The 10,960-nt window shown below is 36.6% G+C and overlaps 1 non-coding gene across 1 annotated transcript; it reads right to left on the reverse strand.

The window, feature by feature from the left end:
* Positions 1–10,016: 10,016 nt before the first annotated feature.
* TRNAN-GUU lies at positions 10,017–10,090 on the reverse strand. The gene has a single exon. It is a non-coding gene; the product is annotated as a tRNA-Asn (tRNA).
* Positions 10,091–10,960: the final 870 nt, after the last annotated feature.

Here is a 10,960-nt window from a genome sequence, read left to right on the forward strand (position 1 = left end):
TCCTTGGTCGAGCAAGTTACCACAAGTTTTTTATTATGTTCTAGAAAGTTCAGGTGTAGATTATATGTAACGACCCTAGTTTTCTAGAGACCTAGAGTCACTAGAATATGCATGTTGTAACTGCTTTATGCGAAAATATTTTTTACATATATTTTTGTATCGAAGGTACCCATAAAATAACCTAACATTATCATTAAGGATGCTAGATTAAGACCATGTAACAATGTTAGGAATAACGAACCTCCATAATTATATGACATTGTCCACTTTGATTGAAGGGTTAAATTTTTCAACATACTAAAATGGAATGATTCATTACCATTGCTAAAAAGAGAGCTTGAACCTCCCCAACCTTATCGTTAACAATCATACGCTCTAACCAACTAAACTATTCCAACAAATTATGAGTATTAGCCTAGATATTTGCTACTTTGGCTTGTTGCATATCGTCGTCAATTGCACGGTTTTAAAACGCGTCTAATAGTGAGAGATTTTCACATGTTTATAAGAAATGTTTCATCCCCTCCCCAACCGATGTGGGATTTCACAATCCACCCCCTTGTGTTCCCAGTAATCTCGTTGGCACACCACCCTATGACTAGCTCTAATAGAATTTGTTACAGACCAAGCCCACCTCTCTCAGATATTGTCTACTTTGGCTAATTACATATCACCATCAGCCTCACGATTTTAAAATATGTCTACTAGGATGAGGTATCCACAACCTTAAAGAAAATGCTTGGTTCCCCTCTCCTGTCGCTAACAAATATTGTTTTTTTTCCTGTTACTTATTGTTGTATGTCTAAAAGTTTTAAAACGCGTCTATTAGGGAGAGCTTTCCAAATCCTTATAAGGAATGCTTCATTCCTCTCTTCAACAAATGTTAAATCTTAAAATAAATAGTCAAGATAGCTGAGTGGTCTAAGGCCCCACACTCAAATTCTAGTCCTCGTAAGAGGGTGTGGTTTCAAATCCCACTTTTGAAACCTTTATATTAACTATTAGGGTAAGTTTTCTTTTGTTCATTCTTGGTTTCTTTGATACTTGTTCTTAATACACATTTCAGAGTCCTTATAAAAAATGTTTAACTTAATAAATTGTACTTGGAGTAGGCATACAAAACACACACAAGTATTAGTATCTAGAGTGATTTTAGAAACCATTACAAACACTAAATGTACTTGGAATAGGCATACAAAACACACACAAGTATAAGTATTTAAAGTGATTTTAGAAACCATTACAAACACTAAATGTACTTGGAGTAGGCATACAAAACACACACAAGTATAAGTATTTAGAGTGATTTTAGAAACCATTACAAACACTAAAAACGATATGTAATCTTATATTCTCACTCTATCAAATTGCTAGTTTAATCTCTCCACTTTTGATTTTTTATTAAACGATTAGTCTGTCAAATTGCTAGTTAAAAGTTTAAAGGGATACTTACTTCGTCTGGTAGGGAGTCCTCCTAAGCTAGGCCATAGAGAAACCTTGGGTTCTGATACCACTCTGTAAGGCTCGAGCTGTCGCCATGGTTCTAAAAGACGGGAAATTTTTCGTGAAATAAACAAAAGAATTTAAAAAATTATATTTACATAATATCAAAATAAAGTTTATACATAAGTATTTAAAACGCAACATACTAGTTAAAACACAAAATAAGGAATGGGCACAAAACACTTTAAAACAAATAGGTTGAGGACAACGAGTGAGGTTTGTCTATGGCACCTGCTTTAGAGTCCGCTCCCGACCTCGACCAACTCCTTATTACCTAAAACAAATGGAGAATAAAGAATGAGACAAAGACTCTGTAAGTAGCCTACTTGTAGGCTCTTAATCGTGTCCTTAATATTCTAGGGTACCACATTCTTTGTTGTTGTCTTGTTCTTGTTCTTGTTATTGTTGTAAGTACTTTAAGTTCTCCAGTTCTTGTTATTGTTATTGTTGTAGGTACTTAAGTTCTCCAGTTCTTGTTCTTGAGTTGGGGTTCTTATCTTGATTATCCTGAGGATCTTGGTCCCTGGATTATGAAACGTTGGTTATCCTTTAAGGGCCTTAGTACATGGTTCTTGGTTCTTGGTTCTTGTCTTTAGAACTTGGACCTTGATCCATGTTCTAGATCTTGATCTTTCTTTTGTTCCTGATACTTTCTTTGTTCTTTTTTTGTTCTTGATTCATTCTCCAAGACACTTCCCCTAGGATTTATGGCACTAGCTATGCACCTAACAATCCTGTGTCCAAGGCTTCATGCGTTCTAAGCAATACAATCTTAACCTACGTTCATGGCTTCATGAGTTCCAAGCGACGTAGTCTTAACCTGCATCTTAGGGCTTGCCCTCCAATACCGTCTGCTAACCTATGCCCAAGGCTTCATGCATTCCAAGTGGCATAGTCTGAAAACCAACATCCAAGACTCCTTAAGTTCCAAGAGATGTAGTCTAATCCTGGATCAAGGGCTTGCCCTATGATACAGTCTAAAACCCTACGCTCAAGGCTTCATGCGTTCCAAGCAGCGTAGTCTAAGTCATGAGCACGTTGTACCTTGGGAGGTCTTAGGAGTTGATTCTTGGCTAGGGTAACTTACTATCTTCTTGTTCCATCATGGCCCTAGACTACTCCCCATGATAAACCATAAAGGTCATGTGGTCGGTGCATACATGAACATGGCATCCTGCAAATCTTTTGGGTACCCGTAACATGGTGCAGGGCATCTCTTTTAGGTGAGAGAAATGAGGCCAATCATGATATTCTGCACAGGAAACATGGTGCAGGGCATCCCACCAAGAAGAAGAAATCTTGGGCCTCAAAAAGCATTGCTTGGTGGGAGGTCATAGGTCACTTTGGACATGATTGACTTTTTGTGTCGGAGGACCTTGGTCCCTTATCCTTGAGTGGTACCTTGCATTCGTCTTACTTGGGTAGTTGTAAAGCTTGTGTGGTATTGTTCTTGGTTCTCAATATTGTAAGTTTCCAAGGTTCGTAATTTCTGGAGGCATAAGTTGTAACTTGCATTTGTAAACATATGAACCTATCTTAGCATAGGTTATTCTAGAAGGTCATAGATTCCTAGGGAGTTCTTTAGAGGGTTCTAGAAGAGTCTTGATTCTTGTGGTATTTCCTTTAGGTGTTTCTTGGGTCCTAACTTGGTTTAGGTTCCAAACTTGCTCCAATCAACTTGAAACCTCAAACATATCTTCATGTCCTTCATAATAGACCTTATAAGAAGTATGAAACCATTTGGAGCACGTATAGACCTTGGATTTTCATAAGTCGTCCTAGGGGCATTTTGGTCATTTTACCCATAATTCTTGGTTTTGCTACTTAACGTGTTCCAATAGCTTTCAAATTTTCATAAGTCGTCTTAGGAGTTCATTTAGTGGTCATTTTACCCATAATTCTTGGTTTTGGTAAGTAATGGGTTATTTTAACGTTACTTAAATTCTGAGCATTTTGATCCTACAAGTATTTTTTAGGGTTCATATGGAAAATCCAATGGATTCCTACAAGTATTTTTTAACAAAACGTCCAAGGTCACTACTTACCTCGTCGTCAACATTTGGGATTTCCGTTCTTGAGCGCAGTATCCGAATTGTCTCAAATTTCCTTCCACAGACTCCTTAGTTTGTCTAGTTTCTGGAACCATAAAGATTTTCGTGAGAACCGGTCAGGAAGGAGGTTAAGATTGAGAAAATCAAGGGAAGGTCAACATATACTTATCTTTGACTTTTATTGGTCAAAGTTTTACCTTTGACTTTGGACTTCATCTTATTCATTGGTAGCTAGAAAAATCTCAATTTTTTCTTATCAGACCCCTTTGGTTTTACCTTTTTACAGTTATATATAGACATCTAATGGATTCGATTGCTCCACGAAACCTTTAGATGAAGTTTCAAACAAGAAGCAGAGACCAAGTTCATAACTTTTTGTGGTCTGTAGCACAAGTTATAACCTTCCAAAGTTCATCGGAAAACATGTTTCTCGCCGGGGTATATCTAGAAACCTTTTATTGGGCAGCCGATTATAAAACTTTTCAGTGCCTGATTCCTTCACGAAACTTGTTATAAATCCCATATGAAATATGTTGGAGTTGGTGGAAGGAAAATGATTAACCATAGCCCTCGAATTTGGAAAAGTAAAACTCATAATCTAAGAGCTTCAAACTCGAGTTTTAGGAATTCTCATCACTCGATTCTTATCTTAAAACTTTGCCCCAACTTCAGACTTTATAGGGGAAACTTCCACCGATATTTTGAGCTTCAGAATCGTCGTGATTTGGAATTTTCTGGATAATTCGTCGGAAATATCCTCTTCGATCAGCGAGCTACCAACTTTGAGTTCGAATTCCGACTGTTGGATTTGATGATCTTTGCACGTTCTAGATTGTACCCAAATTTGGGGAAAATCCAACGACACAATTTTGAGATTCGAAGGACTTTGTGCAAATGGTCACATGCAGAGGTTTTTATTTTCAGCAGAATGGCACTTTCGTAATTATCCATATCATCAGGGTAATTTGGTAATTTGGCACTTTAAGAATATTTTATTATTATTTTTCCCGAAAAATTCATAACTTTCTAAAACTTTCATCATCTCTTGTTGGTCATTTTTTGGTCCTTGAGCATCTTGAAATTCCCTCTAGATAATGAATTAATTATCTCAAAATTTCCTTAAAAATTGGAAAGTGACCTTTTCGTCCTTTTCGCTTACGCTTTCATTCCCAATACTTCTCCAAAGGCCTTATTCCTTACCGTTACTCATTAGGGTATAGAAATTACTTGCTTAAGACCCTTCCTTGCTTAATCCTCTTAATTTCTTTATTGGATCCTTTCGGTCTTACATGGGTGGCTTTGCTTCATTTTTGGGGTGCTGCAGCTTCTTTCCTCGATCGACCACCAACAAACAACTAAAAAAGAAATGTAGAAATTTAAAATAAACAAACAACTGGATTCCTTGGGACGACACCCTCTGTGACCACATAGTTCTCGAGCAGCGCTTCTTACCTTGACCAATAGTCAACAAACAATTAAAAACTAAATGTAGAAATTCAAAATAAACAGACACGACTGGATGCTTTGGGACGAACCCCACTGTTACTGCATAGTTCTTGAGCAATGCTTCTATAACACCTGTTCATCTACTGCTCGATTCACATGAGTTACCACTAACATAGATATTTTGCTTCAAAAATCGGTCAGAAAAGAACAAATTTCATACATGACAAGTAAAACATGTGAATCAAGTATATTTTACAACACAAGATAATCCAAGTAAGTTTTCAACAACAAAAGCACATGTACTTAAAAAAGACTCAGAAAAGGATTCCTTGTTGTCTCGACCTGTTGGTTTCGTCCTCGATTGGCTTGCAACTTCTTATTTGGCCAAAAAAGTTAAAATAATCTTGATAAGTAATTGATTTACTCAATAAATAGCTAACTTGTCTCTCACAAGTTTATTACTTATCTTTCTAGTTGTTCTTAAGTTTTATTCTCAATTAATTCCTAGTTTCTTTTACGATCATTTGTAAGTTAGTAACGTATTTCAACTACATCTCGCTTAGGTTACTTCTATATGGTTATTTAGAATTTTAGGACTCGTATGTAAGACTCACTCTCAATAAATTACAATCCACCTACTAATTTCTTTAGCAACATGTAACATCATATATACCAAAGGTCAGGAATACTCATTGTTCCTAACTTAGCACACACCGTGTCGGTCAGGAACTCTGCGAGAATTAGTAGACTACAATACTCATATTCTAAATCCTCCCATAAATTGTTTTGTGATAAATGGAAATGCAATAAAGATGAGAAACAATATTTGGTTTACCATAGTTAGAAGAAATATCTCTCTGAAAGCACAAAATTTTATGGACAAGGTCAACTAAATTTACAAGCATTGAAAGAAATTGATAGATTTTCTGACGCTTGCTTATTTTATTAGTATGTTATGTGACAAAATTTAGTGCATCTAGAGATATTTTTGCCCGCCATAATCTACCTTTGAAGCCTCCAAAGCCCCCATCTCCTCCCTTATATTTCTTCTTCCTCATTTGCTTCCGTACTTCTTCATTGGCACCCTTTTTCTTCCATTTTATGTGTTTTTCTCCTGGTGAATGGCTATCCATTTTTGGTGTTTGAGGGAACTTGCTACTTTTGAGTTTTCTCTCTTTTTAAATATCTTTTTGTTTCGTTTGTTCATAAATTATGTTGTCAATTTAGGTTCATTTTGATGGTGTTATTATAACACGTGCGGAAGCAATTTGAATCTTGGGCACTCTAAGTACATCAATTATAGTAAATTAGCTAGCATGTTCAAAAGCATTATAACTCAATGAGTTTGAATACTAACCTTTTGTAGTTCAAATTCTTTTTTCCTCATGAACGGTTTCGAACCACCACTAGTGTCTTCCCTACTATTTTCCAGCCTTAGAACGAGATTGTGGAATCGGGTGAGTGATGAAACTTGATAGAAATTTAATATATGTAAACCGAGAGTTTTGAGAGATTTTCTCAATGTTTTTCGAGAAGAATTTCCTTATACCTTGATCACTCTATTTATAGAGTGATATTTGCATGTTCATGCTAATTTGAGATTACCAAATTTTGACACTCAATCCCACTCAAATTTATGGGATTATGTGGCAAGCATGCAAGTTTGAGTTAACCAAAGTTTGACACTCAAAATTTCACTCAAATTTGTGAGATTATATGGCAAACATGCAAGTTTGGTTAAACCATATATTGACGGTCAATCTTCCACAAACTCAAACATGGATTTTTCCATTAGGTGAATAAACATTTTGACTTTTTTAATTTTAATTCAACAATTAATTTAAAAATTAATTTCAAATCAAAATAATATTAAACATTAAATAAAATGTCTTTCCCCAATCAATCCACACATATTGATTATGAATCACAATTCTTAAATCTTATTTAAATATCTCAAATTCTCTCTTTTTGTTCAATTCATAATTAAAATAAAATGAGCTTAAATATATCGTATATATTTAGCGTGTATTCCCTAATTTGAATTAGAACACTTTAAGGGTTTTGATTTAATAGAAAAGGAAAATTACTAAAACATTATAACTCAATTCAAGGGTTTTGATTCAATCAAAAAGGATAGATAATATTACCCATGAAATCTCATCGAGAATGCTTGATGATTAGAAATCACGAACCTCCATAATAGTGTGATATTGTCCACGTTCGAAAATAAGTTCTAGTTGTTTTACTTTTGGTTCTTTAAAAGGCATCACACCCTAAGCATCACACCAATGGAAATAATAATTCTTACCCTAAGCATCGCACCAATGGAAATAATAATTCTTACCCTAAGCATCACACCAATGGAAATAATAATTCTTACTTATAACAATAAGCAGTTTGGATGGCCTATTGGCTTGTTGGTTTCATTCCCCTTTCCACACCCTATAGGCTTGTTGAGTGGGCATCATCGTATTGCCTGAAACGATTCTCACACAAGGCTTGTAGTGGGATTTATTTTAGCTATCGATACTACTGGAGGTGCGCAGCCTGAGCTAGCACAACTCAAGGTGCATCCGTCCTAGCCTCTAAACCTTCACGAGGTAGGCTATCTTCACCTCCACCTCTTCCTCTACCTCTAATACAGGGTCTCCTCCTTCCTCGTCATCCTCTTCAGTGTCCTTATGTGGCATGATTCTTAAACCAATATATAATTTTTCTTAAGTCTATATCTCGCTAACATAAATTGCATCATATCACATATAATCACAACATATAATTTAGCAAACATGACATATTCATAAAAATACAACTAGGTGGAATATAATGCTATCATAAATCATATAATTAGAGCTCAACATATTTGATACTAAATTAGATCAATATTGGTAAACAGGAAAGCACATGCAATTAAAGGCATTTCTTTTTCTTATCTTATACAAGACATACCTGACGGTGACGGGACATCGATGGTGAAAACATGGAACGTGCCAAGCCTATCTCATAGACAAGTCTACCAAATCTATAACCTAGAGTTTTGTTACCAACGATAACGACCCTAGATTTCTATTAGCCTAAAGTTGCTACCGTCATCATATCCTATGCTCTTATATGAAATTAAACATTTAAACTTCATCTTAAAACACAAACTTCATCTTAAAATACTGTAATGGACTTACTCATTCGAAAGCATCTTTAAAACAACATAAATAAATAGTAACTAAAATAATTAAAACATCAAAGTAAAATTGCCCTACACTAACCTATGCCTAGGAAAATAAAATACTACTATTCTATGCACGTGTCATTATCTCTATTTGTGATGTCGTCATCAGTTGTATAAGGGTGTCTTGTCCTTACTTGAAATAGTAGCACAAGGCTTCAGTATTTTAAGAAATACTCATAAGTGACCCACTGTTGAGGCTAGGGAATGCAAACACATGCAACTAATGATCTTAGGAACCTATTGTTAAAAATATCATAGGGGTGGCCTCCAGTCGAGAAAAAATTGGATGTGTAGTACTTCCCTACACATGACTCACACGTGCGAGCATGGATCTCCAGACGGTTCGCACCCTCTAGATCCATCATAGTCGAGCTAACTGTCTGTAGCGACATCTAGGGGTCAGCAGACCCCTGAGTGTCATGCAAGGCATAATGATGATCATCATCATAGTGTAAGCATTTGTACTCATCATCATTAATGGGGAAGTAACTTGATGTATATGTACACACAAAATGCATGAGGTCCCTAGGGTTTTTCATCTTTAGAACATCTTTATGACACAACCCTATATATACTTCACATATTACACTACGTAATATGCATGCCTTGGCCTTCATACGTTCATCATTATTAACATTGGCTAGGGTTGTATCTTAAAAATACTCAATCTCATAGTGCATCATGTCATTTAATACATGCACCACGTCTTAATACGGAATAATGTCATATTAATCAATCTTATAATCTTCCATCTTACATCGTCATGTTATCATGCATCATCGTCGTCATATCATCATGATACAACGTCATCATGTAACATCATCATATAACATAATATAACATCATACAACATCATCAAATAACATAGTCATAGTCACCACCTCATAAAATATAAAGCATAAATGACACGTGCAAGGACCACTGGGCATGTGTCATCGTAGATAAATAAAGTTGTTCGACTTAGCCGATAGTAAGGCCACTTACTTGGTCTGTCTTGACCGACATTTTCTCTAAACGCAAGTACATTTGAATATTGTCTCTCGAAGTTACTCCAAGTGTTGTCGGGAGTTGTTTCCTATGAAAACGTCTATCTCACTTCGTTAGTAATTTACATTTCTATTAGAGTAAAAATAAGCTTCGGAAGGACAAAAAAACGTAAAGGTCGGTGTCAAAATGTCAAACCAAGCCTAATACACCATTTTTTAGCCTAGGACTTCGAGATGCTGAGCCGAAGGAGCTGATGTATGCAACAGTGACCCAGTCGCTGAGGGACATTGACATATGAGCAGGTTGCGAACTAGTTCGAGGTGCAGATCTCGAATGTTCATGTGGGCGCACAGGTATGTGTAGTGAAACGGGTTGTGTTCTGTGTATTTGGGCTTGAATGTGGGTTTTTGGGTAAAGCACATAGAAACTGGACTACTGGACTGGTTGTTGGTGGGTATCTGAGGTTGCTTGACTAGAATGAGGTTGTTGGTATTCGAGTTTGGGTCCGAGGAGGTGGACTTCGTCTTCTTTCTCATGGTGGTATGTTGGATCCCCGCGTTTTCCTTTCTTCATTCCTCGATCCTACCCCTCTCTATCTCGCTAGTGATCCCATGGTCGCGTCATATCGACATCGTCATTTGTGCAGAGGCCTACTCCTCTATCTCACTAGTGTTATGTACGTTACACACACACTTGCAACCGTCAATAGGCATGAGCCACTCACAATTCAAACAGTACTTTTCTACGCACGACTTACATACACTCACACTTTAAACAATTCACCTCTAATTTACCTTTATTCCCATCGCTAAAAGGATGGCTTGAACCTCCGACCTTATGGTTAACAGCCACACGCTCTAACCAACTGAGCTATTACAGCCCATCACACTCTTATAAGGAATGTTTCATCCCCTCTCCAACCAATGTTGGATCTCACAATCCACCCTCCTTGGGGGCCCAACGTCCTTGCTGGCACACCGCTCGGTGACTAACTCTAATAGCTTTTGTAATAGCCCAAACCCACCGCTAGCAAGTATTGTTTGCTTTTGCCCATTACGTATCGTCATCAGCCTCATAATTCTAAAACGAGTCTACTAGGGAGAGGTTTCCACACTCTTTTAAGGAATGCTTCGTTTCCATTTCCAGCCGCTAAAAAATATTGTCCATTTTTGCCCGTAACAAATCGTCGTTAGAATCACAGTTTTAAAACACGCTACTAAAGAGATGTTTACGTACACTTATAAGTTATTGTTCATTCTCCTCTCAAACCAATGCGGGATTAGAGCACGTGGGTTCAAATCCCACTTCTGACAACTCAAATAAAGGTAAATTAAAAATACAATAGCATATCATTATTGAAATCAATTGAACTCACTGGAGATTTAAAATTGTCACGACATGATTTTTCAAGCATCTAAGAAAGTTAGTGTTCTTCAAGTTTACCCTTACGCTTGAATCTCAACGACAGTGTCATTTTCTGTACCGCCTAGGTGTATAGCAAATGGTGAGTTGTGAGCCTCCGCCTAGGTCTATAGGGGTCCTTGACATAACCCTCCATCATCTTAGGATTTAAAGAAATTGTCTACTTGGCCCACTGTTAACTGACTCATAATTTTTTTTTTTTTTTGTAGGTTTTGGTCTTTTTGTAAGATATTCGCCAACTAATCTCGAGTTGCAAGCCATGTAATCTTCCAGGAGCTATATAGTCATATATTACATATTCGCCAACTCACCTATTGCAACTTGAGTC

Source organism: Cucurbita moschata, unplaced genomic scaffold, assembly GCF_002738365.1.
Source record: "Cucurbita moschata cultivar Rifu unplaced genomic scaffold, Cmos_1.0 Cmo_Scf00046, whole genome shotgun sequence".
Lineage (NCBI taxonomy): Eukaryota > Viridiplantae > Streptophyta > Magnoliopsida > Cucurbitales > Cucurbitaceae > Cucurbita > Cucurbita moschata.